The sequence below is a fragment of the Diceros bicornis genome, chromosome 7, assembly GCF_020826845.1.
Source record: "Diceros bicornis minor isolate mBicDic1 chromosome 7, mDicBic1.mat.cur, whole genome shotgun sequence".
NCBI classification, from domain to species: domain Eukaryota; kingdom Metazoa; phylum Chordata; class Mammalia; order Perissodactyla; family Rhinocerotidae; genus Diceros; species Diceros bicornis.
Genome location: NC_080746.1, coordinates 15,756,338 through 15,776,545, shown reverse-complemented (window position 1 = coordinate 15,776,545; position 20,208 = coordinate 15,756,338). Strand labels below are relative to the sequence as shown.

Sequence of the window (20,208 nt, the reverse complement as noted above, 5' to 3'; positions counted from 1 at the left end):
CAAATGAATGACTGCATTTTAGATTTCAGCTAACATAGGGTTGAAATCCGTCTCTCTTTGACTTCAGTTCCTGTTTCTCTGTAGAGCTGAAGTTGGCAGCCTGAGGTTTTTCTTTAGTGGATGCACCAATGACATCTCTCTCCCCCTGCCTCTGTTTTTTATCTTGAGATTTCTTCCCTGAAATCCAGAATGATTTTCCCATTGCGCCCTGAAGGATAAACTCACAGGAAGTGACTATGACATCAAGCTCCACGCCAGGGTGTGGAAGTGGGATTAGGAATTTACAGGTCCAGCTTTGTGTGGTTTTGAAAGGTTTAGCACAGCAGGGAACTGGGCTTGTTAATTACTCAGATGAATGCTAGGTGACCTATAAAATGTAGGATTAAGTTGTTATTAAGATCTGCCCCAACTGACATTATGGAAAGATGGAGGGACTTGGACTGTGGTTACCGTTCTCCTGAGGGTTGAAGAGATGCATGCAGGTATGTGCTGCAAAACCAGATACCATTCCATGTCATTGAAGGGTGTCTTAAGGGATATCTGAAGAATAAGAGGAGGCTCACTAAATGTACATAGTGGAGAATGAAGTTACTTAACACACTCTAACCAGCTGAAACTTAGTATTGAAACAAAACATCAAGCTACAAGTCACTGAGGAGGGAAGTCCAGAGTAAACGCACTTGGAGGACCAAATCTAAGACTTGGGAAGCTGTCACTGAATACTCTCATTATTGGGATCAGTGTCTGAGCACCGGACAATTCTAACGTATTTCAGTAGGTCTGCTAGGAGGGGAGGCTCAACACTTAGTTTCTAAAACTTTAGCTAGGAAGCAATTGTGAATTAATCATTATAACACATGGGCGTATTTCGTGGTATTGTGTTAAACTGTTTTGTGTCATGTCAGCTTTGGAATATAAATATTCAGAGGACACCGATTGTATCCGTTTGAACTCAATTGCTAGTGTTTAGCACAGATCCTACCAGGATGCTTACACAATATTATTGAATTTTGCTGACTTTATACAGGTCAGCAAGCTCAACTAAAGATTAGAATAACACGACCTCTCACTCCCATAAAATAATTTACGCTAGCCAAGAGTGCCTCCCCGATTTGTCATATAAGTTAGCAGTAAAAATACGTATCTCCCAGACAAACTAAGCCATCGAATCAAATCCCCTTGTCGGTCACCTCTTTTCTAATTATCACGAAAGTGTGACTTAGCGGGATGAACCATAGCTCAGGAGAGAGCATTAAAACACAGACATTAACCATGATAGTCCAAGGCACTAAGTAAAGTGGAAATGCATCTCTAAGACTGAGCAGTGGCCTGAAGATATTCTAGATTTTCATTGAGGACTATCAGGAGCAAGCAGAATTGAGGCAGTGCCCGAAAGTGAATAAGAGAGAGCCTACGGTCTATAAGGGATAGTGCCCAGGCACAGTGAACCTCAAGCAAAGCAAATGGGTCTACCAAAAACCAACCTATATCCATTTCCTAGGTGTCAGAGGGCCTGAGGAAGATGCATCAGACTGTTGGAGCAGAGAAACCATATCTTAGGCATGGCAAAGAAAAACAATGGGAAGGAAGAGATTTTTGACTCAGAGAAAGAAGGAAAAGGAGGAGAAGAAGAGGGAAGAAACTTGTTTTGGGTGGATGATTTGTGCCTGGGTCATAATTTCTAAAGGTGACTGAGTGATGACATGGCGAGGTTAATGCCACTGACAGACGTTTTATTACTCACAGTTCCCAAGAGAAGGGAGCACACCGTGCTACACAAGGCCACACAGAGAAGCAGCAGGTTTGGTCAGGGGGCAGAAGCAGGAGCGAGGGGAAAGCAGAGGCCACAGCCTTTATTGGAGTTTCTGTGGGAAAGACAAGGTAGGACAGGGTAAACAGTTTAGGATTGGCTAGTTGGAATAATTCCTGTGAATTTTGGAGCATAGGGTCTGTCCCTATTTGTCTGGTACCTGGCCCTTGGTTGATTTAGGGCAGGGGAAATAGTGGCTTGGTGTGTGGGAGTTAGATGAAGGAGGTGGTTGGGAGTATGGCTTCAGGATGGGTTGGTTGGTTTGTAATATGATTTTTGTACATCCACTTAAGCTGGTCACAGGGGAGACATAAACTACTTTGGCTATTAGTTTGGCCCTGTGATTAATGGATGCAAATAGACAAATACAGAATCTAAGAAAACACAGAACAGAGGAGTCTCATCCATCTGTATACATTCATAGTACCCAGTCCATTGCTGTACACGTACAATCATGTGCCGCATAACGTTTCAGTCTCCAACGGACCACATATACAACAGTCGTCCCATAAGATTAGTACCACATACCCGAGGTGTGTAGTAGGCTGTACCATCTAGGTCTGTGTAAGTACACTCTGGATTTTGGATGATGAAATCACCTAACGAGGCAATTCTCAGAATGTATCCCCGTCAATAAGTGACACATGACTGTAGTAGAAGATCAATAAATGTTGGTTGATTGGATGGATGGATGGATAAGATTTTTGGCAGTTGAGAAACTTTGAGAAAGAAAGAGGGTACTTTCCTATTTTCCCCGAATCATGCCCGTCCTATAGCAGAGTTTGCCAGCTGCAGGGATTGTATCCCAAGTTGCTCAGTGATGAAATGGCTTGGGTAAGAGATATGTGGATATCTTTTTGGTTTAGGCAATTTCTGCTAGAAAGAAATTGTCTCGTCTCATGTCTTCATTTTATTCTTGATCTACCTTTTATGCTTCACCACAAAGTAGCCAGGGACAAAACTTTTCCTCATTTAATAAGAACAAGAAATGCAAATGGGAATCTTTGGTGGGTTCTCAGTAAAGGTGGAAATGCTCCAGTGGCTCCCCATCTTACTCATAGTCAAATCCAAATTTCTTAAAATGATCATGTAAGGCCATAGAAGACCAGGCCCCCACGGCCTCTCTGACCTCATCTCTCACTGCACCCCCACTCTATCACTCTGCTCCAGTCGCACAGGTGTCCTTCAACTCCTGCAACACAGCAAGCTGGGCCTTTGTACTTACTGTTCCTTTGCCTTGAATGCTCCCAGATATCCAATGTAGCTTGCTTTCTCACCTCCTTCAGCTTTCCAATCAAATGTCACCTTATCATAGAGGCTTTGCTAACCACCATATATAAAATAGCAAACCACAGCTCTTACACACACACACTTAATTTTTTAACCCTTACATTGCTTTGTTTTATTCACAGCACTTATTATCACTTGGTATATTATGCACTTATTTTTGTGCACACTACTCCCCAACCTAGTAGAGTATAAGTTCCGTGAGAGCAAGAACTTTTCCAATCCCCAAACCTAGAAGAGGGTCTGGTACATGATATATATCTGTTGAATGAATGAATGACCCCAATAAGAGCATGCATTCCCTCTTATTTTTTTCTCAGTCCCATGCCCAGAATTCCCACTGGATAAGAGAAACTGGCCACTAAATGACACACAAACTTGTTCTGCAAGAAAATCACCCTCCTACACACACCAATGTTTCTCCTGTTCGCCCTCATTTGGGCAAATGGTGCCACCACTGAGAAGCCCAGAGAAATGATTTCTCTCTTCTCCTGATCTCCCACTCTCAGTGCATCAGCAAATTCCATAGTGTCAACCTCCAGAACATACATTGCTGTCCACATCTCCAGACTATCCTCTTTCATTTAGTCTCCTAACCTGTCTCCTCTCTTCCATTCTTGACCCATCCCCACTTCCCACCCGGTTTGTACAGAGAACTAGAGAGGGCTTTTCAAAACTATCTAAGATCATATAACTACCCTAAAAGCCCTTCAATATCTATCCAAATTTCCTATTATCAGCCCCAGAATTCTGTGTGGTCCAGCCCTGCTCGCCTTTGAAACCCACCCTTCGTCTCTCTCCCCAGCTCCCTCCGCTCCAGCCTTCCTGGCTTTCATACAACTCTTTTGAGGAGCCCAAGTTGATTCTGGCCTGAAACTTTTTACCTGCTTCTTCCTGCTCCTCTTTGTATGGCTGGTTCCTAAAGACCATTCTTTAGCTCTCGGCCCAAATGTTCCCTTCTTAGAGAGGCATTCCACAGACCAGTTTGTCTAAGGAGGTCTCACGTTATTGTCTATCATACCACTTCGTCTGTTACTTCAAGTACTCCATAATTAGTAATTCTTTTATTTAGTTGTCCGTGGGGCAATTCTTTCGATGGGGTCCTGAGGATACCTCTTTGGGTAACGGCAACCTCTTAGAAAATACACCAGGCAGAGAAATTGCACCTTTTCTCTCCTGGAGCCCTTTCTCACCTCTACGTCCAGCAAGGCGTGCTCCTTTTCTCTCTTCTTCTAATTTCCCCCAATCCCCTCATCAAATCCTGCCCTTCTGAAGGTAGCCAGTGTCAAGGAGGTCTGCGTTAGCATGAGTGGACAACCTCTAATTGACTAGTGTCTGTCCAATGTCTGTCTAGACTCTTATGTCTGTCTAGAGTCCTGTGTTGAGAACTGTGAGGTGCACTGCAGGCTGAGTGGGACACTCTACTTTGACCAATGTACTGTGTCAACCACCGTAAGAGAAGGAGCCGTGATGGGGTGTGTAGCCATATATTTATCATATCTGGCAGAGTGAATGTATTTAACTTCACTGTTACTTGCCCGGAGATTATTTACCATTTCAATCTCATTTCTATTTTGGCATAAAGGTTTTGTCTTCTGGAAAAGAATTTCAAATGTCAGCAACATACGAGAAAGACATTTCATAGACTCAGTAGCTTCTACATCCATATCTCTAAGGAAACAAATACTTTTTAAAGGATCTACAAGCATCTTTAAGTGCTTTTGAATGCATAGCTTACTTAATTGTCACAAAAACCCTCAAGAATTTATTGTCACTTTTTCTTGTAAGAAAATTAAGTTTTTTAAAATGGACCATTTTGCCCGCACAGCTAGTAAATAGCAGACCTGGAATTTCACCTGAGCTCTGGCAATTTGCAGAGCCCAGGATCTTTCACTAGAGAAATAAATACGTTCCTCCTTTGTCCTTGCTTAAAGCTGTCCTGGGGATGAGGAGAGAGGGAAAAGGTGGTTCTACAGACATAGAAGAGAAGATCCCTGCCCAAGTGTTGTCACCTACATGGGAAAGCAGGAGGTATACTCACATCCCAAGACTCACGAAACTTGAAATCCGTCTATGGACAAGAGAAGGTTAACCTAATTGGAACTGTAACCACAATGATTGTTTATATGACGAAAACATATGTAATTATATCTGGAAGTGATTAATCAAGGAAGACTTATTTCTTTGGGAAATTCTATTATGTTCTGTTTAAATGGCTGAAACTCCAGGGGGTCTGCAAAAATTATTTTTTAAAATTGGTCATTAAATTGAAACTACCTAGTAAATGAATTATAAAAGCCAGCTGTCAGAAAACCCTCTCACTGAAAAATGAGGGGGCATCATGGAGTTATCACAGAGGAATTATGAATAATATGGTCATGGTCTCTTTTCAGTCTGTCTTTTTGGCTTCACCTCAATGGAAAGAAAAAGCAGATTGGGGAACTGAGAGTATGAAAGAATAAATGCGGCTGTTGGTCATGAGCAATCTGTGCCAAGACACTTTCTTTTTCTGTCTCACAGGTGTGTCTCTAGCCGCTATCTGGGGAGGTCGGAGAGTAAGTTGGGGAGGCGGTGCAGAGTGACCCTTCCATTTTTTAAAATCTAGATTGTAACTGCTAGGTAGATTATCATCATCAGCCAGTGATCCTTCACGAAGTACAACAAGTTCTGAGAGTCACTGGGCAGAGATGACCTCTGACCCACCCTCAATGCCATCAAACCATGCAGTGCTTCTTTTCCCAAACTGAATATACACCAAACTCCATGGGTGTTAAAACTGCTTTCAATTGGAGAGTTTAGAAAAATGTTCAAGCCAAATGAAGGTAAGGGCTACAGGGGATAGCTGTTCTCTGAGCCTTCCTTCTGGGAAGTGCCCTTTCCTCACACCATGTGATTATTGTGGGCACATGTCTCCAGCTAAACAATCAGAATACCCCATCCTCCTAGACATAGAAAGACGAGCAAGTGAACTCACCAGGTTCCTCTTTAGAAACTGATCTAGACTGAATGATATGCTAGAGTGAGAAGGTTCTCTCTTTTCTCCTTACCTTTAAGGATTATATAAACCAGGGACAACTGGTGATCATCTTCACTGTCACATGGAGAAAAAAATCTTCCTGGAGCCAACAGAACTAGTTGCCTGTAGAACTAAGAAGTGGTGAAAAACATAGTCCTTGGGTTGTAATTTGAACTCCTGGATCCAGCTGTGCCTGAAATTAGGTCACCTCTTGGACTTCTACACTTATAGAAGCTTAATATTGTGATTTGTAAGATATATTTGGTCTTCATCCCCATTGCTGGCACAGAGCTCCTAAAATCCTTGAAATTTCCTAAATAATAAGAGAGATGAAGGTGTATTTTGTTATTCATAACAAGCTCCTTTTAATCACATTTATGCTAACATAAACCAGGTTTATGTTAATGAGGTGATTTGGGAAAGCCCCTAAGGATGGGGGTTGGTTACCAGGAGAACCAACCATGTGATTAGATGGTTGGAACTTTTAACTCCAAGCCCTTGACCTTTGGGGAAGGGAGAGGGTTGAATTAATCACCAATAGCTAATGATTTAATCAATCGTGCCTATGTAATGAAGCTTCCACAAAAAACCCCAAAGGACGGGGTTTGGAGAGCTTCTGGGTTGGAGAATAAGAACTCATCAATGTGCTGGGAGGGTGGTGCATCCCCAACTCCATGGAGACAGAGCTCCTCTGCTAAGGATCCTTCCAGACCTGGCCCTATGTATCTCTTCATCTGGCTGTTCATTTGTATCCTTTAATAGCCTTTGTAATAAACCAGTAATCTAGCAAGTGAACTGTTTTCCTCAGTTCTATGAGCTGCTCTAGCAAATTAAACGAACCCAAGAAGGGAGTCATGGGAACCTTCGATTTGTAGCCAGTTGGTCAGAAGCACAGGTTAACAACCTGGATTTGCGATTGGCATCTGAAGGGATGGATGGGCAGTCTTGTGAGACTGAGCCCTTAACCTGTGGGATCTGATGCTATCTCCAGGTGGATAGTGTCAGGACTGAACTGAATTGTAGGACACCCAGCTGGTATTGCAGAATTGCTTGGTGTGGGAAAAGTACACTCCCCACATTCGGTGACCAGAAATGTGGTAGTAGTGGTGAGTAGAGGAGGAAAACAGAGAACTTTTCCTTTACAAGAAGCCAATAAATTCCCTTTAATACTTAAGCTAGTTTTAGTTTTTGTTTACATCCAAAAGACTCCTCAATAACACAAGAGGAGAGGGACAGCGGGAAAGCAAGCCTTCTGCCTATTCTAATTTGTGCCTTTGTACTATTGTCTTAGTCAGTTTGGGCTGCTGGAACAGAACACCACAGACTGGGTGGATTATAAACAATACAAATTATTTCTCACAGTTCTGGAGACTGAGAAGTCTAAGATCAAGGCACTGGCAGATTCAGAGTCTGGTGAGAGCCCACTTCCTGGTTCCCAGTTGGCCAACTTCTTGCTGTGTCTTCACATGGCAGAAGAGACAAGAGAGCTCTCTGGGGCCTCTTTTATAAGGGCACTAATCCGATCATGAGGGTTCCACCTTTAAAACGTAATTATCACCCAAAGGCCCCAACTCCTAATACTGTCACACTGGGGATTAGGGTCCAAGATATGAATGTGGGGTGGGACGGTGGGGGGAACACACACAAACATTCAGTCATTAGCAACTATCTACCAAGAGTTGGACCTGATTGCTTAGCCTTTCAGAGGCTGTCCCTCGTGGACACTCCCTTGATCCTAACTTTCTCTCTTTTCTCTCACTTTTACTAGCCTTGTCCCTTTAATACCTTTCTCCTTCTGCTTCCCCATCCTATCCTCCTTTCTCTTGGAATCCACCACCTTCCCTAGAGAAGTAGTCAAATTTCAGTTCCCCTTAGTTTTTTTCTGGTATATAGTAAATTTCACATCCTCAGCCTTCATGGTCTATCAGCAGTTTTACTCACACACTTAGTACTGCTGCTCTTCAGCCAGGAGGGGAAGATTCTGGAGTTAGGGTTCGCTGGCTCCCCCAGGAAAAGAGGCAGTTTAGCGTCAGTCCTGAGGATGAGGGGATGGAGCAGGGGAGCCGTATTCCACGCTGGTCTATGGGTACCCTCCTCCTGGAGTAACCTAACACAGGTCATGAATTCAAGAATTAATTCAGTATAAAAACTTTTCTTATGACCTAAACAAGAAAATCATATTCCCCTATTATCATAAATTTGACACTTTGAGAGCAATAATCCCGGCCTCATTTTACTAAGAAAGAATTTACCCCTTCACTATCCTGAAGTATATCTCAATTTAATGGACAAAAATCCCCAAATAAAAAGACAATAGAAACGCTCTGGCCCAGACCACTTCTTCCTCACCACACGTTCTGTTGCTGGGGTAGGGTAGAGGTGAGACGCTGGGCTGGGAAGAAAAGTTTCAGAGGCTTTGCCACGGTGGTGAAAACATATCTAAGCTCTCATGCAAGAGTGTGAGGAATAAAATATTCGAGAAAACTTGCTTAAAATTGCTTTTGACCCTAAGCTGACCCAATGTTTAAAAATCAGAACTTAAAACAACCATGCCCATGCTCGGTAAGATTTTTGAGTTCAAAACAATTTTCAGGATGAAGTTAGAAGATTCTTTTCTATTTAAGCTTGGAGGGAAATCTAAAAGTAGTCTGAGAAGAGACTGAGAACAATTAAATGGCAGAGAGAAAGAATCAAATTATACCTAGATATTTACACTTAAATATTGTTTATATATTAACACTCACAGCTCTTAGCTATGTGCCAGGTACTGTTCTAAGCACTTTAAAAATATTAACTCATTTAACCTTCATAACAACCTGATGAGATAATTTACTTTAAAGTTAGTATATCATTATTTTAACAACATTTTACTACTATTATAATAATAGCTAGCATTTTTTGAGTGCTCACTGTACTCATATTTTATGTACATTGTCTCATTTAACCTTCACAACAACCATAAGAAGTAGGTACAACAGCAACTAGAAGGATGTGCAACTATGACATACAACTATCTACTGGGGCTTTGGGGGGAAAAAAAAAAAAAGGAGGAGGATTGGCAATAGATGTCAGCTCAGAGCCGGTCTTCCTCAGCAAAAACAGGAGGATTAGCATGGATGTTAGCTCAGGGCTGATCTCACAAAAAAAAAAAAAAAGAAGAAGTAGGTACAATTATTGTGACTATTTTATGAATGAAAAAAAATAAGACAGAGAGGTTAAGTGACTCTCCAAATGCCACACAGCGAATAGGTGGTAGATTTGAATCTCTGTCTGCCTAACTTTAAAGTCTGTGCTTTGAATTACTATACTACAGCCTATGAATATTTAGTTACTTTTCATATTTTACTGTTTTAATACAGTTTTAATTTCATATTCTCATAGCTAAGTAAAAAAAAAGCAAGCCTATCTATCAATATACATATTTAACAAGATTATTACCCAGTACCACCACCCATCTGAAGGCAGCTTATTCAAATTGGAGGCATAGTGCACAGGACAAAATGAAGAGCTTTTGAAAATTCTCTTTGCAACCATCCAAACTAACAAAGTTAGAGGGAAAAATCATAGGCGGTATATAAACTTGCTTTGGGGACAGTTATTCTGGTCTTAATTTCCATGCTGTCAGCTTGACAGGTGTTAACTGAACATCAGGTTGATTGAATATCAGAAGTAATCTGAGATGACACTGGCAACGGGATATTTTAAGGAGAGTTTAATAAAGCTACAATTTACAAAGTGTTGAAAATTTGCAAGGAATAGCGCAGTATTCTGGGCAACAACAGTGGGAAACTCTTAGCTGTCCTAGGCCTGAATGGACAAGAAAAAGCGGGTACTGGAACCCGGAGAGGAGAGCTGTGTGGAAGAGGGCTGCCCACCAGGAGCAGGGGCCTTCAGTACAGGGACATGGTTAGCCCACAGCTACCTGGTTAGGAAGGCAGGAAATTGTGGGAATAACTACCTGACCTCCTTTCTTTGCCACACGCTGGCCTCCTGCCAGTGCCTCCAGTTGGCCGAAGACAACTGACAGCCAGAGGGTCAAGGATTCTGTTGATTTGGTCCAGAGTGCCAGCCTCTGGGAGCACAGAGCAAGGGGAGCGGGAACTGTCTTAAAGACAAATGGACAATATACAGGAAATTGATAATGGCCCAAATCAGTGCATGTGCTTTGATAAAACTGAATTTCTGAGCCTGCCAAGAACCAACTCCTGGATCTAGGGAATGCCCACCAAGTGTGGATCTCTATACCAACCTAAGTAATCGGTCAGTCTGACTACTGTAATCCTCTCTCAATCTCTCTCTCCATCATTAAAATTGAAAAGGGCCTCTGATCCAAATTGGATCAGCCCACAGCTTTGGTCCCTTTCATCCTCTTCCTTAACCAGCTGGCACAACAAAATACAGAGTGCTGAAGGTCCCTCCGAGCTCAAATGCCAGCACAGCATTCACACCTTGATCCAACCTGCGAGGTGGTCCTGTTTGTTGTTCTAGTCAATCTTTCCTCGGGAAATTTCACAATCCTGTCTACTTAACAGATATCTGCCTGGGGGTAAGCTGGAAAGGTTACAAACTTAAGCAATGGCCAGAAAACTTGGTTCCTGTTTCTGGACATGTGCACAACACATGTGGTTGTTGCATAAGCAACAAAAAGAGATGCTAGAGCTGGTGTATTCATTCAAGCTGTCGGGTGAGAGGAAGTGTGAACATGTTGGCCCAGTTCTGTTTCTTTTCTTTCTCTTTTTTTTTTTTTGTGGGAAAGGTCAGCCCTGAGCTAACATCCATGCCAATCCTCCTCTTTTTGCTGAGGAAGACTGGCCCTGGGCTAACATCTGGGCCTATTGTCCTCCACTTTATATGGGACGCCGCCACAGCATGGCCTGACAAGTGGTGCGTCTGTGCGTGCCCGGGATCCGAACCGGTGAACTTAACCACTTGCGCCACTGAGCCTGCCCCAATCTTCTGATATTTTTTTCTTGGACGCCGCCACAGCATGGCCTGACAAGCGGTGCCTCGGTGCGTGCCCAGGATCCAAACCCGGGCCGCCAGCAGCAGAGCGCGCGCAGTTTCCTTTCTTTATCCTTCCTTAGAAACCACTTGAGGCAGGTGTTACACATGAATAGCTCGTCCTTTTTCCCTTTACTTGTATGTGATCTCCTATGGCTCACCCTGACCAGGATGTCCCACTACAACGCTTTGCTCAGCTTTCCCCTCCTGAGTACTCTATGAACTGGCTCTTTCGCTCTGCTCTGGTCTCTATAAAAATGTACTTGTCCTGAGTCTCATTTCTCACATCTGGTTAAAGAAAATGGACAGAGATTAAAAGAAAAAACGAACTAACTCTTGCTAAGTTAGTGATGTAGTTCTCAGTGTGTACTCTGCCCCTTACTAGCCTTTGGATCACAGCTTTAAAACCTCCCACTCACCAGCTCGGTGGTCTGAGACACCTTGGGTTGCAACTCTGAGGACTGACGTCAGGCTCTTGAGCAAGGAGGACCCATGTTCTGGATTCTCACGGCATTGCTTTTAAAAACAAGGATTTCCCCGAAATACAGTCACATGCACTAAAGAGAAGGAAGCAAGAGGATGAAGAAATGAGTTCCTAGTTGGTGCTGAATATATCTGACATGGTTTTAGTTTATTTAGACAAAGTGACCAAGGGGAGAAGACTATTGCAAAGCTTCAACGTAACATTGCTACGGTTTCCTGCTCCTAGTTCCCATGTCTACTAGATTAGTTCCTTGCATTTTCCTTGGCTAGACCAGAGCTTCATGTCACAATATACTCTCTGGTCTACTGTGCTTAAATCTTAATGAGAATGAACCCATTCCCCAATCTCTTTAATGAACATTTGCTTCTTGCCTCATCATGTCCCCTCATCAGTTTCCCTTTGTATGGCTCTAGACTACTCTGCTATAGAAACCTGACAAAACTCAGACAAATAGAAGATGCACCAGAACATTTAAAGTTCTCATTGCAGCAGTTTCTACATCCTCCTGCTTTCTCTGAAATTATAAGTATAAATGGAGCCTTAAGCTCATCTATTAATGATAAAACAGGAGTAGGGAGAACTCAGATTAAATACAAAGAGCGCCCTGGCTGAAGATGTTAGAGACACTGGAACAGGTTACTGAAGAAAGCTGTAGACTCCTCTTCTTAGATAACCTGAAAATAATGGGGAAGGAGATTGTCACTTTGGACTGGTTGAGACCTGGAACCAAGAGACAGGGCAAAATAATTTTGGCAATTCCTCTCCGGGATGTGGTAGAGCCTAGTAATTAAGAGCATGGACTTTGGAGTCAAACAGACCTGGAAATGAGACCCAGTTCTATCATTGACTAGCTGTGAAATCCTGGGCACACTACTTAACCTCTCTACAGAGAGTTGTAATGAGGATTAAATAAGATTAATGGATACAAAGTGTTTAGCATAGAATCTGGCACCAGAGAATGTACTCCATAAATATTAGCTTCTGCATTAAGCCTTGAGTTTTATTCATCCTTTTTTTTTCAACCCCCCATGCCCATGGTACCCACGCAAACCCATTCTCATGGAACCACTGAGCTTAGTTCCTTCATATCCAGCCCCGAAACTGCAAGTCTCCAGCTCTACACAAGCTTGACAATCTCAGCTCGCTATTATCAGTCGACTGATACTGTAGCTTCTGACTGAACTTTAAGTAATGTAGTTCCCATAGAAAAGTGTCCCCAGGTCACATTCTTTCATTCAGGCCACCTCATGTAGAACCTGATGAAGATGTTACTGGTCATGGCTTGACTTTTTCTCTTCACTCTTCAAGTCTGGAATCACATGTTCAAGGAGATAGAATCTTTGAGCTGGAAGGAACCTTGGCATCATTTAGCCTAGGGTAAATGCTATGCTATAGGTAAACCTAGGATGGGCACAGAACTCAGACTGTGGGGAGTAGTGTTCATAGGGAAGTCTTATGGGTGCTGTTGATTTCTGCAAAGAGTCTTCAAAAAGGGGCAGAAGTTGATGAGAAGTGGGGGTGAGGAGGATGTTTAACAAAGGAAATGTGCAAACACCACGTGTTCTGAGATACAGGAACATAGATGGCTAAGGGCTTGGGTGTCAGGAGGGAAGTAGAGATAAGGCTAGATCGGGAAAGAATTTCAGAAAAGAAAAAGAAAAACATTTCAAAATGCCTTAAAGTTTTTGGTAACATAAATTTTCTTATCTATGTTGAGTGCTCTAAAATAGAAGATGAAGACAGGTGTTGCCTTTTCCAAAATATATGATTAGCTCAGTACCATGTATATCAAAGTCTTAAAATCTGAGTTTATTTTTTTTAATGACTTAATCTGAACCCTCCACAATACCTCTGACAAGCATTTAGTCTAGCTTAAATACTTTCAATGCTGAGGAGCATAATACAAGGAGAGGCAACCCATTTCATCCTTTTATTTATTTAAATTGATTTTTAATTGAGGTACAATTACACACAGTAAAATGCATAGAACTTGAAGTGTACAGTTTGATGAGTTTTCACAAATATACCTTTGTATCCAATGACTTAATCAAAATGGAGAAAATTGCCATCCTGCAGAAAATTTCCCCACAATCCTTTCCAGTTAACCACCCTCCTTCCATCCTCCCACAGGCAACACAATTCTGATTTCTATTCCCATAGATCAATTTTGCCTGTTGCTGGACTTCACATAAGTGGAGTTATTCAGTGTGTGTACCCTTTAGTGTTTGGCTTTTTTCATGTAATGTAATATTTTTGAGATTCGTCTACGTTGCTGGGTGTATTAATAGCCTGTTCTGGGGGCCGGCCCCATGGCTTAGCGGTTAAGTGCGCGCGCTCCACTGCTGGCGGCCCGAGGTTCGGATCCTGGGTGCGCACTGACGCACCGCTTGCCTGGCCATGCTGAGGCAGCGTCCCACATACAGCAACTAGAAGGATGTGCAACTATGACATACAACTGTCTACTGGGGCTTTGGGGAGAAAAAAGGGGAAAAAAAGGAGGAGGACTGGCAATAGATGTTAGCTCAGAGCCGGTCTTCCTCAGCAAAAAGAGGAGGATTGGCATGGATGTTAGCTCAGGGCTGATCTTCCTCACAAAAAAAAAAAAAAACAAGCTTGTTCTTTTTTATAGCTGGGCAATATCCCACTACATGCATATACCTCAATTTGTGTATCCATTCTCCTATTGATGAACATTTGCACTGTTTCCAAAGTCTAGCTATTAGAAAGAAAGCCACAATGAACATTCTTATACAGTTTTTTGTAGATATAGGATTTCATTTCTTTTGAAATTCCTGGATCACAATATAGGTGAATATTTATAAGAAAACGCCAGTTTTCCAAAGTGACTGTACCATTTTATACTTCCACCAGCAATGTATAAGAGATCCAGTTGCTACACAGCCTCTTCAACATTTGGTATTGAATTTAATTTGGTAAAATTTAAACATTTTAACCCTTCTAGTGGGTGTGTAATGGTGTCCCATTGTGGTTTTAATTTGCATTTCCCTGTTGACTGACAATGCTGAGCATCTATTTTATGTGCTTATTGGCCACACAAACATTCTCTTTCGTGAAGTGTTTGTCCAAATCCTTTGCCCATTTAAAAATATTGTTTGTACAGTTTGGTGGTTACCAGGGGGAAGGGAGTTGCGGGGGGCACAAGGAGTGAAGGGGGACATTTATATGGTAATCGACAAATAATAATGTACAACTGGAATCTCACAATGTTATAAACTATTACGACATCAATAAAAAAATTTTTTTAAATATATTGTTTGTCTTTTTATTATTGATTTGTAGGAATTCTTCGTATATTCTGTTTATTAGCCCTTTGTCAGAGATACATATTTCTTCCTGTCTGTGGCTTGCCTATTCATTTTATCAACAACGTCTTTTAATAATTAGAAATTTTAATTTTAATAAAGTACATTGAATCAATTTTTTTCTTTTATTGTAACTTTTTGTGTGTCCTAAGAAATATTTGCCCACCTCAATCTTTGCAAATATATTCCCCTATGTTTTTTTCTAGAAGACTTATAGTTTAGGTTTTACATTTAGGTTTATGATCCATCTCAAATTAATTTTTGTACATGATGTGAAGTAGGGGTTGAAGTTCATTGATTCCTTATAAATATCCAGTTATTCAAGTACCACTAAAAAATGACTTTCTTTTCCCCACTGAATTTCACTGTTGCCTTGACAAAAATCATTTACCTCCATATGTGTAATTCTATTGCTAGACTCTCTATTGTTTCCCATCTATCCATTTATCTATTTGTGTCAATACCACAACTGTCTTATTTACTATGGTCTTACACTAAGTCTTGAAATCATATAGTATAAATCCTTAAAATTTGTTCTTTTTCAAGATTGCTTTGTCTATTCCAGGTCCTTTACATTTCTGTATAAAATTTACTATCAGCTCATTAACACGTTTCATTTTTGAATAGCTTGATTGTTAGAAGTTCTTTTTAAATTTGAACTTATCTTTCCTGGCTCTCCTGTAATGTCTTAGTGCTTCTCCATAAAGTAATGCGAATATGTCGATGTCCTCTTTCACAGAGTAGGCAGTATGGTACTGGGGAGAAAGCTTCCACTTTGGAACCAGATATCCAGGGATTTGAATCTTGACTCTGCAAGTAACTCAATGTCTCTGATCTTCAGTGCCTTTATCAGTGAAATGAAGTCAATTCTCACCATACAGGGTTGCTTTGAGAATTTGAAAGAGTACATACAAAGTACTGAGCCCAGTTCAGGTCTTGGCACAAAAAAGACACTTAAAAGAAAATTTAAAGGTAGTGATTATTCTTATAAATGTTTAAAGATGATGGCTGAGCTGCTCCCTCTGCCAAATATCCTCTATTTTAGGTTAAATATCCCTAGTTCTTCAACTTTTTAACAAAATATGATTTCTAGACATTGCTCCCACGAGTTATATTTGAAATATTTAAAAATCAATTAGACAAGGGCGCTGACCAATCAGAATGGACACAGGCCATTGGGCAGGATCAGGGTCTGGGAGGCCCCTGGTGGACCAGGCACTAATTAATCTTTTAGTTATTGGATCCCAGGGGAAGTCCATGGTGTCCTGGGGGAGGGGCAGGGTTGCTGGGGTGGGGGTGGTGGTGGTGCTCTAGGGCTAGACCAGTGACTATTTACCAATGGATATGCAAGTACTGCAATGTTTTTAGGACCAAAGCACCAGTACTGGAGCTTGCCTGCTGAGTCTCAGCCCTGTTCTCTCCATTACCACTCTCTGATTTTGGAAGGGACTGTTGGTTGTTTCCCAGTTTGTTTTCCCCTTGGGAACAAAACTCCTGATCTGTAGATGAGCACATGGATGCTCAGAATAGCGACTCTACCTCCCAGCATCCCTTGCAGCTAGGTGTGGCCATTTGACCAAGTTCTGGCCAAGGGGATGTGAGCAGAAGTGAGGTGAGCACTTCAGCCTTGTGCCCTTTCTCCTTACCACTGTCTGGAATGAGGATGTGCCTGTGAGCCATCAGCCATGCAGACAAAGGAGGCACCGTGGATGGCAGAGCAACAAGAGAGAAGGAGCCTGAACACCTGGCAGTTTTGCAGAGCAAGGCTGAGATACCAGCTTATGTGAGAGAAAGAAACTTCTGTCTTGTGTAAGCCACCATCATTTTGGGTCTCTGTGATATGCAGCTGAAGTGTTACCACAACTCATGCACTGATCCTGAGAACCTGTGACCTGCTACCTCCAACCTCACCCTAGTTTTCCAACAGGACCACTCTATAACCACATGTTAAAATTGACCTCGATAAGTTTGGTTATGTGTAATCATTAGGTCTTTTTGATAGACAAGGATAGCTGCCAAGTTAGCGCAGTTTCAGGTTAGTCACTCCCTGTTAAGGGCTGAATTGTGTCCACCCTCAAATTTACATGTTGAAGTCCAAACCCACAGTACCTCAGAATGTAACCATATTTGGAGAGAAAGTCTTTAAAGAGGTGATGAAGTTAAAATGAGGCTTTTGGGTAAGCTCTAATCCAATAAGACTGGTGTCTTATAAGAAGAGGAAGAGACACTGGGGGTGGGCATGCACAGAGGGATGACCATATGAGGACACAGCGAGAAGGCAGTCACCTGCAAGCCGAGGAGAGAGGCCCGAGAGGAAACCAACCCTGCTGTCACCTTGATTTTGGACTTCCGGTCTCCAGAACTATGAGAAAAATAAACTTCTGTTGTTTAAGCCACTCAGTCTGTTCTATTTTGTTACTTCAGCCCTACCAAATTAATACAGTCCCCATAACCTCATTGCCAGATTTTAATGACAGCAAATCTCACAGCAAATTCTGCTACACATGCAGACATTTATTAAACATTTATTAGTAATAGGGCATATTAAGTCTCATCTCTCCTTTAGGTGCTCTCATCATACACTTGAATGTGCTTTGCTAGATGCAGATACAACATTCCAGTGGCAACACTGAGTTAAACTTATGGTTGGTAACAGGCAACCAGAATCCTCAGACCCCAGCACTCGTGACAAGTTAAAGAACAAGATTCTTTCGCCATTTCTGAACTAAAGGACTTGTTATATTCCTACACCTGTTCATGCAATGGATGGGTGTGTCTATAAAATATTTTTGACCAGCCATGTGTCTTGAATACTTCTGATTTCACTAACGAGAGCCCATTTCTAATACTTATTAAGCTAATTAACAAGCCACTAATGAAAATCCATTTTTAACATTTGTTATGCTAATTAGTAAAGAATCACTTGTATTGGTTGAGATTAGAATAAGCAAAACACTTGTAATAGCTACCTCTGGAGTGTGGGCTTTCCAGCTGGAAAGCTAGCTGACAGCCCCTGAGGCATGAATTCCTGATTAGGGCGAATGACTGCCTTAGGGTGCTGTCCAGACTAACAGGGTGACATCTCCCTGTCCAGGCTGAAGTATCTTAAATAAATTACAGGCACGAACACTCCTGCTGAAAGAGAATCCATAGTTCTAAAGGAAAACCACACTCCTCCTGTGTTTTACTTTATACTACACACTCCACTGCAACACAACTGCACTTCTAACACCAGATATGTGGATTTTCCACACACTGAGCAAATCTGGGTGCCCAGAAACCAGCTGGGTGCCCTACAATTTAACTCAGTTCTGCCACTAACTACCTGGGCCTCACATCCCCCAGGTTAAGGGTTCAGACTGCCTCCTCTCCACTTTAGATGCCAATCGCAAGCCCTGCTTGTCACCTGTGCTTCTGACCACCCGACGGTCAATAGGAGGGTCCCACAATCCCCTCCTCAGGTTTGATGAATGTGCTACACAAATTAACCAAATTGATTAATTGGCTCATAGAAACTTTGGCTCAAGAAAACATTTTACTCACTAGATTACCAGTGTATTACAAAAAGGATATACCTCAGGAACAGCCAGATGGAAGACATGGCACAGGGCAAGGTACAGGGAAAGGATGCAGAGCTTCCACACCCTTCCTGGGTGTGCCCACATCTCCACACATTTACCAACTCAGAAGCTGCCCGAACCCCATCTTTTTGCGTTTTTATGGAGGCTTCACTACATAGGCATGATTGATTGAATCATTGGCCATTGGTAACTAATTTAACCTCCAGCTCTGTCTCCTCACCAGAGGTGGAGGGGTGGGACTGAAAGTTGGTTCCCCTAGCAACCAGACCCCCATCCTTAGTTATCTAGGGGTTTCCAAAACTCACGTCATTAACATAAACTCTGGTGTGGTTGAAAGGGGCTTGTTATGAATAACAAAAGACACCTTTATTGCTCCTATCTCTTAGGAAATTCCAAGGGTTTTAGGAGCTCTGTGCCAGAAACAGGATGAAGACCAAATATATATTTCTTATAAATCACAATAGTTTACATCACTCTCCGGCTCTGTTGATGCTGGAAGCTTTTCCTTATTCATAGTTGCTATATTGTCTGTAATAGAATTTTAATACTCTAACATAAACAGTGTCATGTACCTGTGCATAAATTAACTTTAATCCATGCTGGGAGCATACGGTTAATTTGAAGCACCCTGGTCAGGAATCCAGACCGCAGAGGTGGCTCACTCTACCAAAAACTTGTAATATCATTATCTAAATCTGAATCAGATGATGCATGAATTAGCATAAAGGATATTAGAAATAAATTGTCATTGGTGAAATCAGTGCTGCTTAGCAATTGTGGTTGGCTGGTTTGAGTTTGCATGGACAAGCTGGAAGAATCCAGCAAACAGTAGGCTGGCTTCTCCTCCAGAGCTGTGCTCAAGGGGTGGCATGCATCTGGTCTTTTGTCCCTCTGCTTAGTGGGAAACTCTGTCTGATTTGACCAGGAGTTTGGTGGATCCCTGGCCTGACTTCTTCCTGAGGCCCAGGTTTTCCTGCAGGGCGTTTGAGGGTGAGTGAAAGGCCTGCGAACAGGACCCCCAGGGCCAGGCTATGGGACTGCCTCTGTGCTTGTTTGCTAAGAAATGTCTACGTGTGTGGCAGAAGCAGATGTGAGACTTGCTTTTATAGCAACATGTCACCTGGTAGTGAGATCGAAGGGACAGTTACAAACCTGGACAAGAACTGACAATTGCTGCAATGGCCAAATTGATTTAGCAACAATATCTAGCCTGAACTTTCCACAATAACTATAGGCATCATTTAGTGAAAAACTTTTATGTGCCAGGGTTTGATCTAAACTCTTGGCATGTATAATTTCATTTAATCCTCTAAACCTGCAGAGGTAGGAAATTCATTTACAGGTGAAGAAGATTAGGCTCTGAGACAGTGCCTGAGATGATCCACCTGGTGGGCGGCAGAGCTGGGCTATAAACCCAGGTCAGTTGGCTCCTGAATGTCAGGCCTCTCGTCCTGACATTCTCCTGGGCTTAACCTGTGGGCTTAACCTGAGAACTCCCAGGTGCAGGTTAAGCCTATAACAACCTCTTGTTCTGTTTTAGGTAATTAAATGATTTGGCAAGAATAAATCCTGAGGAGGAAGAGGGATGGAGTGTCGGATCTGACTTTAGTGGGCAGGAAAGAACGAGGATACAGTGGGTGCCCCCTTCCTGGGAGGCGGACAAGGCAGATGGAGGGAGCAGGAACCCCACACCATGCTTGGCAGAC

The 20,208-nt window shown here is 42.2% G+C and overlaps 1 long non-coding RNA gene across 2 annotated transcripts in view; it reads right to left on the bottom strand.

Moving 5' to 3' along the window:
* Nucleotides 1-538: 538 nt before the first annotated feature.
* Nucleotides 539-20,208, bottom strand: part of LOC131408353 (uncharacterized) — a 29,242-nt gene continuing 9,572 nt past the window's right edge. For both annotated transcript variants that reach the window (XR_009220758.1, XR_009220757.1), the window contains 3 exons: nucleotides 11,534-11,671; nucleotides 8,055-8,220; nucleotides 539-6,426 (listed from right to left, as the gene is read on the bottom strand). This is a non-coding gene — a long non-coding RNA (uncharacterized LOC131408353). The remainder of the gene's footprint in view (nucleotides 6,427-8,054; nucleotides 8,221-11,533; nucleotides 11,672-20,208) is intronic.